The sequence below is a fragment of the Episyrphus balteatus genome, chromosome 2 (assembly GCF_945859705.1).
Source record: "Episyrphus balteatus chromosome 2, idEpiBalt1.1, whole genome shotgun sequence".
Lineage (NCBI taxonomy): Eukaryota > Metazoa > Arthropoda > Insecta > Diptera > Syrphidae > Episyrphus > Episyrphus balteatus.
Genome location: NC_079135.1, coordinates 91,521,010 through 91,531,961, shown reverse-complemented (window position 1 = coordinate 91,531,961; position 10,952 = coordinate 91,521,010). Strand labels below are relative to the sequence as shown.

The window sequence follows — 10,952 nt, the reverse complement described above, 5'->3', positions numbered from 1 at the left end:
ACACATAACGGTACATTTACTACAAGCTACACAATGTTAAAAACATGACCAGACACCAGTGTGGAAAGTTTCGTATTTTCAGTTTGAAATGTCGACATGGTTGGCTTTAAAAAATCTAACTTTTTTTTATACACATCGTAAAAATAAGATTGAAGGGTCAAATGAAAGGTGAAATAATAAGCTTTCTTATGATATAAAATTTAATATAGGTTGTGATAGAAAAAATTTAATTTAATGGAGTGAGAAGATAAAAAAGATTGATATTTTTGCTTTTTTTTGATGAAACTGTTTGGGTTCAAAAAATTCTAGATCTTTTTGTAGATATCTCACAGACATGATCGATATAAGTATTTTGAGCTGAAGTAATAGGCTTTCAGATGGTTTGAAATTTATTATAGGTTGTTGTATAAAAAAATGGATTTTTGTATGATGGAAGTAATTTTGTTTGTTAACAAAAGCACACAACTTGTTTTCTTATGGCGTTATTACGTAAAATTATCTTCCGTAAACCGACTTTACAGACAACCACTTTTTTGATAACCTTTTAGTGGGCTCCTTTTTTTCAGAAAAGTTAATAAAAAAATAAAAAAAAATTAAAATATTAAGTTTAACAAAAATCAATTCTGTAAGTTTGATATAGGTACTTAATTCTAAAATTATTTGCCAGTCGCTGAAGTCGTATCTTTTGTTTACTGATTCGCTACAATTTTTTTCTCAGTGTACATGATTTCATCTATTTAAAATGATTATAAACGAGAAAGGGTTTTTGTTTTATAGCGGGTCGTGCCTTGGCCCATTTGGTTTTGAAATAAAAAAGTGTGATGCCTTTTCGAATTTGCCTATGAATGATGTGGCAATTGTTGTTGCCAGATTTTCCATCTGCCTATAACAGTAACAAGCATACAAAACAAAATGACTAAGTGCTAAGTAGAAATATAATAGGAAAAGGGTTGGGTTTTGTGTTCTTCTTATCAAATAATTCGCCGAAATGGATTCGGTTCAAGGAGCATCAGTTTGGTGGTAGTTCTGAAGCAGAATATGGATGGATTCAATATTATCTAACCCCAAAGGAAAAAGAAATGGAACTTCCTTTTTTTTTTTGAAAATTCACTTTCATGTCCTTTGTAGAAAACCGATTCAAGAAAAAAAAGTACTTCATCATGTGAATTTGTGATTGCATTAAACCCGCCGCCAGGACATTCCTCCTTTTTTTCATCCGCTTTTCTTTTTCACAACAGGTACAATACACTCTACAAGACACATATCACTTTACGAGGACTTCGCGCAAGGATTTACCTTGAAAATAGATTTCCCATGCCTTGAAAGTAGAGAGCATTTCATCTTTGCTATGATATAGTTATAAGCGGATGAGGTGAATGGTGTGTATTTTTGTTGCTTTGTTCCTTTTTTGTGGATGACAAACTTACGCACGGTTAAATCTATTATATCTTAAGGATGTCTTCTTTTTCATCTATTATTTTTTTTTTCTGTGGAGAACTTAAAAGTTGATCGGATGATGCATTAGCTGATGATGAGGTTGAATGGTGTTTGAAAGGATCATCCGCATTTGCAATGGAAACGACTTATGTGATGTTTTCTTAACATTTTTTTTTTCAAAATGATGATGGGAATAAACATGACATCTTTAATCTACTTACCTCGATGTGACAGTTGCAGTTGATGGAAGAGATAATGTGATAGTTTGTGTACAATATGGTTTTTTTTCGGGAATTAAAGAAAATGCTATGTTCGCATTGTATACAAAAAAAAAAACTGATTTGAACAAGTATCTATGAATGAATTTCAAGAAGGCCATACAGATATTTTTTATTTACAATAAATTTAAGTTAATTGTTCAGGAAAATCCATTTCATTCTTGGAAAAGTTATGTAAGAAAATTCATCATGTTAAATTGTTCAATTGCCTACCTTTCAACATGAGAGGGAAACTTTCTTCTTCATTCAGAATCAACATTACAGCACATTAGCTACCGATAGATACTTTCATACTCCTTGCATTCTAAACTCTCTAGAAAGTGAAAAACTCATTTAAAATAGAATAGAGAAATAGAAAATACTGTTCTAGAACTAATAATCACTATTTTTTAGATGATTTTTGACGAAACGCCCTGTGGATCCATTTTAAATGCGTTCCGAATCTTCAAAGTGCCGTTCACAAATCTCTATATCAAATTTTCCGATGGCAAAACTGAAATCATTCCTGCTTTGATACAGTGTGCGAAGTTTTTTGAAAATTTTCAGCGTTGAAAAATCCAAATTCATTAAGAAAAATGTCCCATATCTGGAAAAGAAGTAACATTCAAACTTAAATGCTGTATACTTTTCAAAGTTTAATATATTTTTCTCACATTTTTTTGCTTAGCGAGTTAAAAAAAATTCCAAAAAGTATTTAAATTTTTTAATTTTCTAGACGTCTAAAAATTTCACTGATCAAATTTACCTGGGTAAAATGGCACACTGTCCAAAGATGCGGGATTTTAAGTGAAAAATCGAGTCGAAGGGCTCCTTTTCCATTTTCTTGGAACAAGTGGTGCTTAATCACCACCCATCATCAAAGAGGACGATATTAAAAACTAAAACACCCATCGAAGAATGTATGTACATTAGAGCGTTCGTTATTTAGGTTTTTTTCGAGAATCAAGTTCCTAAGTGGAAAAACTGTTTCTAAATAAAAAAAATCCACTAATTTTTTCAGATTTTTATTTTGACAATAGATGGCGCCCCAAAAGGGTTAAAGTTTTTATAATTTGAAATATATGTGTTGACTTATGAGGCCATTTTTTTAGATATAGACTTCAATCAAAATTTTTTTGATGAGGTTTTTTTTTAAAGAAAAATATTCTTTTTTTAATTTTTACTCTTGATTGGTTCAAATCATCAAACTACTATAATAAAGATATAGTTGCAGTGTTAAACAAGGTTGCGTGCTGAGTGCTCTACTTTTTGTCTTGTTTTTAAACGATCTCCACTCTGAACTCCCCATCGGAATATTTGTAGAAGGAATAAGTATAAATGTCCTATATTGTATGCGGATGACATAGTAATTTTGGCTGAGAGTCCTACAAAACTTCAAGCTATTAAAAACAAGTTCAGTAGCTATTGCTATAAATATGGAACCTTGAAGTTAATCTTGAGAAGTCAGAAATTGTTATCTTTAGGAATGGAGGTCGAATAGCAGCTTGTGGAAAATGGTATTTTAATGGTACTGAAATAAAAATTGCAAACCAGTATAAGTACATATCTTGGTGTCGTTTTTACGTATAACATGTCCTGGTCCGAACGTCTCACAAAGAGGCTGTCAACATCAAAAAATGCTATAAACGCAACCTGGTCCAAATTCGTAAAAAATAAATCCGTGCCTCACTCAGCTAAGTTAAAAGTTCATGATGCGGCCGTTAGATCCATAATGTTTTACTCTGCACAAGTGTGGGGGTACCAAGAGTACACACAATGCGAAAAACTTCAAAGGTTTTTGCGTCAAAAGATGCTTTAATCTACCTGTTAACACACCAAACTACGTTGTCCATACATCGAAACTGGTCTTCCAAAAGCGTTTCTTACTACCCTTGATATGCATTTATCATACCTACGTAAAGTTTTGAGTCTACCTACCTTTAAATTACCACGAATCCTTGTAACAACAGTACTCCGCAAAAAAATGTGCGTCCATCTGTACACATTTCCACAGCCTTAACGGGTGGACGTATTTTCTTCAAATTTGGTACAGATGATTTTTATGGAATTCTAAAAGTTGTTTTTTTTTATCTCACTTAGAAAGTGTACCTCCCATACAAATTTTTCAATTCAAACCAAATAACTCGAAAACGGCTCTAACGATTTTGATTAAACTTTGCAGACGATTCGAAGAAATTTCAAAAAAGTCAAAAAAGTCAAAAAAGTGTACCTCCCATACAAAATTTTCAAATTATACCAAATATTTTCATTAAACTTTGCAGATTTGCAATAAGATAAGATAATTTTTTTCAAAAAAAGTCAAATAAAAAAATTTTTTTTCATTTAACAAAATTTTGCCCTAAATGTTGGCTCTTCCCCAACATCAAAAAAATTTCTTTAAATTTATATAGAGGCAGCTCTTCAAATCTACAAGTAAACTAACATAAAAGTGTTTTAAACTGCAAGAGCAAGTACGTGCGACCCCAGTCGTGCATTTTATTTTTAACCATTTTAATAGTTTTCAAGATATTAACTATTTTGTTCTCTGAGTGTAGGAACAAAAATATGTTCAATTATACGGCCACTGTACATCTTTTGAGAATAAATAATTTTTTTTGTTTTTGCGAATAGCCAATTTACTCCGAATGATCATCGGTCGTATTTCCTAAAATACCTACTTATCCGCTATTTCAGATGCATAAAGCCATTTCAAGTCATCTGCAACCATCACGTACCGCAGCTCGTGGCAAAGGTGCACACGCCAAACGAGACCATAATATCGAGTGCCCTCTTCATGCCTCCAAAACAACTAAATTACAAGACAACATCCACTTACTTACCCCATCCACATCCACATCTGGTTAAACATTGTATATTGGCCTCATCATCTGCCAACCGAAATGTTGCTCTTCCAATACCTCACGACACGATTTAGGTACATATAGATGCGCGCGTGATGTGCTCCTGCTCACCATCCAAATCCAAATCCAATAGGCGTCGGCGGCGGGGGTGAACAACGTTTACGTTTAAAGATTATTGCGGCACGCCTGACATTCTTGATACATGTGTTTTGTTTTCCCTTTTGGTGTTTTTTTTTTTTTTTTGCTACTAGCGGATTGGTGTTTTTCTCCAGATTCCCATTTAACATTCTGATGTTTGAAAAATCTCAAAGCCAACAGAAAACACAACGAAAAAAAAAAAAACGAACAAAAGTCACGTTTCAACTCAATCACAAATCATCAAAGGAATATCTCAAATATTTCATTTGACATCCTTTCTTAACGATTCTTTAATACCCAATATACAAAACAATACCCGCGCTGATACTCTTTTCTGAGTCGATATAGGCACCCGTTGTATAGGCCGCTCTCCAGCCAGCTTCCATTAATTTGTAACATATTTCAGCTTTTATACAAAAAAAACTCGTACATCTTCTCAGTCTTTGCTCTTTTGCTGATGGTGTGTTGAATTTTTGTGTAAAAATAAAACCCGTCCGCATGAAATTCCCTTTTTTTTCGAATTCGAGAATTTATTTTTGTATTTCGAATTTTTTGTATTGTCTGCCAGTTGTACCCATTTTAGACTAAAAAAAAAAATATTTGATTTTTTTGAAAAAAAATACAAATTGATTTTGGGTACCCGCCTGGCCGCTAACACAATAAAATAAGCCGACTTTGTACTGGTCAGAGGTGTGATTCCACGAAAAACATTTATATTTATATAAAATTCTATCAAAAAAAAAGGATGTTTACCAAATACTGTGTAACAAACTAAAAAATCAAACACTAAACAATTGAAAGGACATTTTCTTGCCCATTTTGTTTGTATATATCCTTTATACTAAGGACGACAACAAATAGTTGACATTTTTTGACTTTTTTTGTCAACACAATAAAAATTCCCAAAAAGATCGAAGGAATAACTCTATTAAGGTGTAAATGGATAAATCACACCAAACAAGGATAACAAAGGATCCTTTAGAAATTACATTGTTTGCAAAAAAAAACAATTGTCATCGAATTTTTGAAACATCTTCATTGTGAAACAAAAAAAATAAGAGAGAATAGAAGCATTCTGATGACACAAACATATCCTTAATGGTTTATGTGTCCATTTTTTGAATGAATGAAAAAAAAGGACGAATTTATTTGAATTAGTTGTTAATCAAATGCACTCGATTTGGACGAAAAGAAGAAGGTTTTCTATTTACACTTCTTTGCGGCAAAAACAAGGAAGATGTTATGTCCTTTCACATTTTTCTTATAATTTTGTATCCTTGTATCGTGAAGAACTCAAAAAAGGACATCATATATATATTGATATGGGAATGAAACGATTCAGTGAACAAGAACCATTACACGTGCATTGATTGGATCGTTAGAAAAATGTGTCTCTTTTTGAGGATATTTAATTTATTATCCTTGTTCAATTATTTCACGTACATTAGATACAGTTGGGAATTTGATAGCGTGGGCTTAGAGGCAAACCCTTGATATAGGTTTTTGTGCAAAGGGCGCGAGTTCTTTTTTTGACAATATTGTTGTTGTTCAGTCAACTGTGTGTGTATAAAATGTATAAATGTGAACAGAAAGGACATTTATACTTTTTTTTTTTTTTAAATTGATATTGAAGAGAGTCACATCGGTAGACACATTGGTGCCTTATATTTTTTTGTTTTGCTTTTCATGAAAGGGATGATAGATGATAGCACTGCACTGGGTTAGTATAGGGAAGCCTCAATATAGTGGTATATCAATTCGTAGCGGTGCGGTGTTGAGAATGAAAATGCATTCTTGCATTGGTCATATTGAATCAGGAGAACCCTCTTGCTTTATTTTTTGTCGGTTATTTTTTTTTTTTTTATTCAGTTGCAATTTGTTTTGGTCGAAGGGTTTTTTATGTTTTTTTTTTTTTTTTATTTTGTCTGCTTTTTTTAATGTCAACGCATCACGCATTTTTTTTTTTTTCTGGAATTATTCTCTTTAGAAGAATATAATTATTTGTATAGAGATATTTTTTATGGGAAGGACATCATCATCTGTTTTACTTTTTTTTTTAACGATTATATAGATACATTGATGCTGGGCTTAAGGGGTCTTGTTTTTTGTTGTTTAATATTCTTTGTAATTGGGTGACATCGAGTGATTCAATTCAATGACAGAAAATAAGTAAGAGGCACATGTGTGTTGATGTCTTTATTTTTTGTATGGTTTTTTGGGGTTCGAGATTTGTAAAATATTTTTTTTGTTATGTTTCCTTTTGATACTTACCTAAATATTTTGAACATCTTTCAACTTTTAAAGACTAAAGGTATCTATGTTTATGTATAAAGAACGATGATTTATCAGGATGAAAATTGAAACTTCGCTTAGAATTGGAAATATCTTAATTGGTAGCCTTGGAAGTTGAAGCGTGGAATGAATATTTTCAGAATCATCTATTACACTGGCTTACTGCCAAAATTTACACTCAAAACCACTATTGTTTTCTAACGAACTTTGATCACTTCCCAACTAACAATTTTAATTCCACAAGGTTAGGATCTTTAATTTCTTGCAGCTAATATCTCTACAGGGCTTGTATTTAGTTTGTGAATCGAAAATTCAAACTTCCGAGGCTTAACTTTCGTTAACCGCTTCCTAGAAACCTAGTGCAAGTGGAATTTAAAAATTTATACAAGCATTAATGAAAACATTTCGTTTAAATTTCAATATGGCCACATGAAATTCCATTGTAGAAGCACAAGAAATAAAAGACAATAACTGACTTCTTTTAAATGGCTTTGCAAAAGAAATTGTATTAGAACTGCTTACAAAATCTTTATGAATGCTATGTATTTTTTTTATCCAATTCGAAAATTATTAGACTCAAAAATTACTTAGGTAGGTTTTTTAGTATGGTAGAAGTACCTACAACTTATACAATTGCCTTAAATGCATTTATTATTATAGTTCTATATTACCAAAATTATGTCAATAGTACACTCCGCTTCAACTGAATAAGCACACAAATTTTCAAAGGTATTTTGTCCATTTTTTCCTAAGATTGATCTTTCATGCAACATTTGATGATGTTTACAGTTAGCTTACGATGTTGAGAAACCAAATCAGAAAGAATAATTCTCAAAGTACCGCTATTTTTTTCGTGTTCTCTTACAAAGCGCCCCATATGGAAAAATGCAGTTTTTTTTTGCGTCAACTGAATAGAACCACGGTCTTTCAAGGTCAATATCTTCGCTGTTTATGGGAGTTTTGAGGTGTTTGGCATACCAAATCAAAGGCTGAAATTTTCTCAGTGAGATTTTGTCATTTAATTAAAATTTAAAAAAAAAAAAGTGTGTGTACACATGTACACGCGACTGAAGTTATACTTCTCATTCAGTATATGTAAATGAATTTCATTTGATATTTTTAATTTCTATTATTAAATTAATTCGTTTTTTTACATTTTTATCAAGTAAACAATAAATTAATTCTTTCATCCTCCTTGCGTCCATGTAGTTTTCAATTTATTCTGTGAAATTTACTTATGTTTTGCGGTTCAGAACACGTACGGTATACGCTTAACGAAAGTAAATGAATTGCGCATAAAAAGTGCGATATGGTAATTTTATGAGAATTGTGTGTGCTTCAGCACTAGTGGTAGCAATATGCAACTTGCAGGGTTGCTACAAAGCTCAAAAGTGAGCTGAGCTCAGCTCACAGCTCAGCTCAAATTTTGAGCTAGCTCACTTTTCAGCTATGTACCATAGCTCAGCTCATTTGAGCTGAGCTGAAAGTGAGCTGAGCTGAAAGTGAGCTGAGCTGATGGTTAAGCTGAGCTGTTGGGTGAGCTAAGGTAAAGTGAGCTGAGCTGAGCTGTGATGGATGAGAGGATACATTGATTTTTATTTGGAAAGTATAATGAAATATGAAGATATTTTAAACTTTTATAAAACACCATAGCTTAAGATGTTTGGTTCTAGTTATTAATGGAATTATTTTAACACATGGATATTTTTATAAATAAAACAGATAATTTTTCGTGATCTTTTCTCTTGGTTTGTTTAATAGTAAATATATTTCTATTTTTTTTAGTAAAATATTTCATTTTTTATCATATAAAAAAATTCCGGTACAATCCGGTTTTACGACTTTTTTCAAAATTCCGAGAAAATCGCGTTTGAAAATTTGGGTAAAATTTTTGTTCGAAAAATCCCCGAATCTTTGAACGCTCCTGGAAGCTAAACCGCTTGAGAAAAATTTTTGGGAGTGATGCCAGATGATAGCTTGTGTCATAAGCCTACGCTTTGCACATTGTCAAATTTTTAAAAAATCGCCTTCCATGTTAAACAGCCACATCATGCCTATTTTTTCAGAATCGTGCCTATTTTTTTTTTACTTTTAAGTTCTCCCGGTTTGAGAACGCGTAGACCTACAGGGATGGGAGTTGTACCCAAATGTAGGTTAGAGTCCCCGCTACCTTTTGGCATCAAAAATTGTATTTGCAATTTCTTCAAAATTCCGCGATATAGTCGTTGGAACGCTTTGATCTAGAGACAGGGGAGTGGTGCCATATGAAAGCTTATATTCTCAGCTACCCGATAGTTGTATAATCCGGTTTTTCGATTTTTTTCAAAATTCCGAGAAAATCGCGTTTGAAAGTTGGGGTAAAATTTTTTTTCGAAAAATCCCCGAATCTTTGAACGCTCCTGGAAGCTAAACCGCTTGAGAGCATTTTTCGGGAGTGATGCCAAATGATAGCTTGTGTCATGGGCCTACGCTTTGCACATTGTCAGATTTTTAAAAAATCGCCTTCCATGTTAAACCGCCACATCATGCCTATTTTTTCAGAATCGTGCCTATTTTTTTTTTTACTTTTAAGTTCTCCCGGTTTGAGAACGCGTGGACCTACAGGGATGAGAGTTGTACCCAAATGTAGGTTAGAGTCCCCGCTACCTTTTGGCATCAAAATTTTTTTTTTCATTTTCTTCAAAATTTCGAGATATAGGCGTTGGAAGTTAGGGCGCTCACTTTCAGCTTAGCTCACTTCCAGCTCAGCTCAAATGAGCTTAGCTATGGTACCTAGCTCAAATTTGAGCTGAGCTGTGAGCTGAGCTGAAATGTGAGCTTTTTGCAACTCGGGCAACTTGCCACATGGAAATTATCACATGCAACTTGCCACATGTAACTTGCCACATGCAACTTGCCACACGCAACTTGCCACATGCAACTTGCCACACGCAACTTGCCACATGCAGCTTGCCACATGCAACTTGCCACACGCAACTTGCCACATACAACTTGCCACATGCAACTTGCCACATGTAACTTGCCACATACAACTTGCCACATGAAACATATAACTTGCAACGTGTTGTGTGTTTTATGTTTGCCGTACTGCGGCGTACTGCATTTTTAAATACTAAAGTACTGCCTACTCTAAAGCTGAAACGACAGCCCTGCTACCCAGGGTGATCGCGTCATAATCCCTTTGACATTCTTGTCAAAAAGTAAATTTTCATACCCACCCTCCCATAAGAAGTATAACTTCAAAAATAGTAGATTAAAAGCTTTGAATACTGTCGACAGAGCTAAAATTAATTTGTTAACGGAACAAGTACTGACCGGGTCTGCTATCTATAGCTACCAAAATTGATCGGAGTTTTAGTGTGTTGCCTATTCGTACCTCAAAAATAAAAGTTCGTACAGGAAAAATATGAATTAAGGTAAAAAACGGCAAAAATAGCAGTTAATCGACGAGAAATTTTGAGATCTGCCTCCAATTCATTTGACTCTGGGGCAAAAATCAAACAAAAAGCTGGTGTTTCTGCAAGTGTTTCAACACTCCGCAGAGTAATTAACAGCACGGATCATTTAAGCCCATTAAAAGTCCAAAAGAAACCAACTTTAAACAAGCAACAAAAAGGTATTCGTTTAGAATTTTCTAGACTCCATATGAGCTGGAAAAATGAGTGACGCAAAGTGGTTTTTTTTTCATTTGAAAAAGGTCAATTTTGATGGCCCCGATGACTTCAATTATGAATCCATCAAAATTAAACTTTTTCAAATAAGAAAAACCACTTTGCGTCACTCATTTTTCCAGCTCATATGGAGTCTAGAAAATTCTAAACGAATACCTTTTTGTTGCTTGTTTAAAGTTGGTTTCTTTTGGACTTTTAATGGGTTAAAATGATCCGTGCTGTTAATTACTCTGCGGAGTGTTGAAACACTTGCAGAAACACCAGCTTTTTGTTTGATTTTTGCCCCAGAGTCAAAT

The 10,952-nt window shown here is 33.3% G+C and overlaps 1 long non-coding RNA gene across 2 annotated transcripts; it reads right to left on the bottom strand.

The window, feature by feature from the left end:
• Window positions 1–1,859: 1,859 nt before the first annotated feature.
• LOC129912569 (uncharacterized) lies at window positions 1,860–5,264 on the bottom strand. 2 transcript variants are annotated; one of them, XR_008771854.1, is made up of 3 exons: window positions 4,535–5,264; window positions 2,099–2,301; window positions 1,860–2,028 (listed from the first exon to the last, which is right to left on the bottom strand). It is a non-coding gene; the product is annotated as an uncharacterized LOC129912569 (long non-coding RNA). The 2 variants fall into 2 exon arrangements; XR_008771855.1 differs by lacking the exon at window positions 4,535–5,264 and adding an exon at window positions 2,461–2,598.
• Window positions 5,265–10,952: the final 5,688 nt, after the last annotated feature.